Source organism: Furipterus horrens, unplaced genomic scaffold (assembly GCF_987537825.1).
Source record: "Furipterus horrens unplaced genomic scaffold, mFurHor1.1.pri manual_scaffold_6, whole genome shotgun sequence".
Taxonomy (NCBI): domain Eukaryota; kingdom Metazoa; phylum Chordata; class Mammalia; order Chiroptera; family Furipteridae; genus Furipterus; species Furipterus horrens.
This window is the reverse complement of record NW_028327176.1, coordinates 123,267,678-123,271,173: the sequence shown is the minus strand read 5'-3', so window position 1 is coordinate 123,271,173 and position 3,496 is coordinate 123,267,678. Positions and strand designations below refer to the sequence as shown.

At 49.3% G+C, this 3,496-nt stretch overlaps 1 pseudogene; it reads left to right on the top strand.

The window, feature by feature from the left end:
• The first annotated feature begins 1,603 nt into the window (after positions 1 to 1,603).
• Positions 1,604 to 3,043, top strand: LOC150007347 (serine/threonine-protein kinase MARK2 pseudogene; annotated as a pseudogene).
• The last annotated feature ends 453 nt before the right edge of the window (positions 3,044 to 3,496 follow it).

Genomic DNA, 3,496 nt, shown 5'->3' with positions numbered 1-3,496 from the left:
TGCTTAGGAGCCAAGTAGCACTGATATAAGGTAAGAAGTCACAAACTGAAGTGCTGGGGAGGGAAAAGCTCACAGGCAAATCCCTCTAAAGAGTCCCTTTCCCACAAAGCTGAGACTTTCACAGAGAAGTATTAAAGGAAAATAATTCCTTGAATAAGTTATACATGTGATTAAAACACTCCCTATACTGAAAGTAGGGAGGTTCCTTCAGGATCAGTCTGAATGTAACAACCCAAAGGCTCCCCCTATGTGTCCTCAAACCTGCCTGCTCCCTCCGTGCCACCATAAAAGGGTAGAATTGGAGCCAACGTGCCACCTCACCCTCTGTACCTCTGGAGAAGTCCTCCCATCCAGAGGTTTCCGAGTGTGTTGACAAATGTCAATGAACCAGCCTCATCATCACATCTCTCCACAGAGATGGTTCATTTCAGTAACGCAGAAATTTACCTCAATGGCCTACTCAGGGTCACCTGAGGCGTCCTTTGTGTAATCTGGAAACGGATGTTCCAAGTGTAAAGCTACGTTGCAGCCTCACTGCAAATTCAAACTCAGTGCACCCTTAGCAAGTAACACTGGAGGGAGGAATGGATCATCTTCTTGAATTTTTAGAGCAAGGCTCCTTCCAGTTGGCCTCTCCTCAGGCTCACCAGGCACGCACATACCTGAAACCCAGACTTCAGCTCTCCTCTTTCCTATCCTATCTGTTCCTAAAGCTGAGTGAAGACAGAGCATGACTTTTTAAAACATTTTTTTTTAATGAATCACTTTGATTAAATAAGTAGTTGGTCATGTAGTCTTTTGTTACCCCGAACTCTTCTATTTATTGAACACTTATCTTGTTGCCACTCACCATGCTAGACACAGGGAAGACTACAGGCATGCTCCTGCCTTCACAGACAGTGAACGAGACTCAGCTGCCTGTAGTCAGTGCTGTGAGGATGACAAACGTGGTGGGCTGGCTGAGGCGGGTAGGAATGGGTGGGTCAGGCAAGTTTTTCTCTTAGCAGTTGATATTTGAACTGTGACCTGGAGCATGAGACTGAGACTTTTCATTTTCTTTTCTTTACTTTTTTTTCTTTTTGCAACGTACAGATTTTTATTTTTAATAAAGTCAATGTCAATCTTTAATATCCCACATAAACAGGAAGCTCATTGGGTAGGAGGGGGTCCCTTTTTAAAATTCCACAGCCAAAGGTCTGTGAGAACAAAGAGGGAGAAAACCACTGTAATTTATCCCCATCCACGCCTGGTCCATGCCCTGCTCTGACCTCATAGGCGCCAACCATTGTGATGCAACTGCAGCCCACACTACATATACGGCCCTGGTGGTGCTGAGATTTTGTCCGTTAGAGCCCAGGAAGCTATTGTGGTGACCTGTTGGACTTGGACTTGCGAGCTTTGTTCTTGCCATTACTTTGTGAGAGTGTTTTCTCTTTCTTACTGTATTTATTTCCCCATTTTTTCCATTTTGTTTCTTTCCCTTTATTATTTTCCTTTTTTTTAATTTTTCTTATTTTTTTTCTTTTTGTTTCATTTTTTTATTTACTTATTTCATCTTTTTCATTTGTTTCTTTTTAGTTTTTGTTCTTATTTTGAAGTTAGCATGGCTAATTACCTTGCAGCCGCCGCTGGCCTTCGGGAGCACTTGATTGGTGATTACAGGCTCCTCCACACCATTGGCAAGGGCTCCTATGCCAAGGTGTGGTTGGCCCTGCACATGCCAACGGGGACAGAGGTGGCTGTCAAAGTTGTTAGTCAGTGCAAGGTAACTGAATATTTTCAAGAAGTTTTTTGTCATAAGCATTTAAATCACCCAAATATCACGCAGCTATTTGAGGTGATTGCCACCAAAAAGAAATGTTATCTGTTCATGGAGCACATGAGCGGCGGGAGCTTACAAGACTACCTAGAAAATTGCGGCCCCAGGACCGAGGCAGCAGCCCGACTCATGTTCCGGCAGCTCCTATCGGCGGTCCAGTACTACCACCAGAAGAAGATCGTCCACCGCGACCTGAAGCCACAAAACATACTGCTAGACGGTGAGAGAAACCTCAAAATAGCAGATTTTGGCTTCGCCAGGTACTATTCAAACTATACGCTGACAACTGAGTGTGGCACCCCAGACTATATAGCCCCAGAGATCATCCAGGGTCGCATCTATGACGGCCCGAAGGTTGATGTCTGGAGCCTGGGGGTAGTTTTGTATAGGATTCTGGTGGGGGATTTGCCATTTAAGGGGAACCTATTTGTGAAGGTGAAGAAGAAGATCCTAAGTGGGAAGTTCCAGGTGCCATGCTCCCTATCCAAAGAAGGTCAAGATCTTTTACGAAAGTTACTTACCCTCCGCCCCTGGAGAAGGCCAACCTTGGAAGAGATACTACAAGACCCATGGGTCACCATGGGCCAGGGGGAGGAACTGAGGCCCTACAGCGAGCCACCCTGGGGCGACCTTGACCCCCAGGTGGCTGACACAATGAATGACATGGGGTTTACAAAGGAGGAGATTCAAAAGTCGTTGATACAGAAGAAATATGATAGGGTCATGGGAACGTACCTTATCCTCAAATCCGCAACAAGCAAGATGAAGTGTCGCACCATCCGGGTGAGACCCTGCCCCACCGCTGTCTCCAACATCGAGGAGAGTCCAGAAGAGCCTGCCCTTCCCTCCAGCAGTCGGGGGTCATGGACGACCGCTCCCCCACCGGAATCCAGCTTGGCATCCAGGACCAGCACTTCCCTGCCCAGCCCCCAGGCCAGGACGGCCACACCCAGCCCCGCCTTCCAGTGTGACCCCGGTGGCTCCCCCAACACCCCCAGCCAGGACAGCACCGCCAATGCTGCAAGAGCCCCAGAAGGACCCCCCGAGGACAACCGCGTCCAGGCTGCAGAGCCTGAAGGTGGGACGCCAGGCTCTCCCTCTGGTCCCAGCCGGGGCTGGCGGGGTGTGGCTCGCCGAACCCTGAGTTTCTTCTTAAAATGCATGTGCTGTGGGCCGTCCACTCGCAAGCGGCGTCACAAAAGAACCAGAGTCGCGCCAACGTAACTTTTGAAGTTGTGGACGGCCTACGGCACCAGAGGTGGACACAGACAGCCGCGGGTGCCAGCGGGGCCGGAAGTACACGCCGCACGTGCAGGTGGCAGGACCGGGTCCGGTGGACGACGGACGTGTGCGCGCTGCCGCAGCGTTTCTCCGCGCGGGGTTCCCACCCGGAGGGGATCCCGCATCTCCGTGGACTCTCTTCTCCTGGGGCCCTTCTCCCTCCCTTGCTCTCCTTTGCTCCCACATTTGTGGGACTTCTTAATAAACTACTTGGTTTTTCCAAATTTTCTAATAAACTTGATGATTTGATCCAGAAAAAGATTTTGGATACTTTGTTTCTCATCCTCGCTGCCCAGAACTGGGGCTGAGCACACTGTAGTTTGAGAAGCGTGTACTGATGTAGCACATACTTGGGCTTAACTAGGGGAACTCCGCAAGGTTAGGAATGTGGTTTTA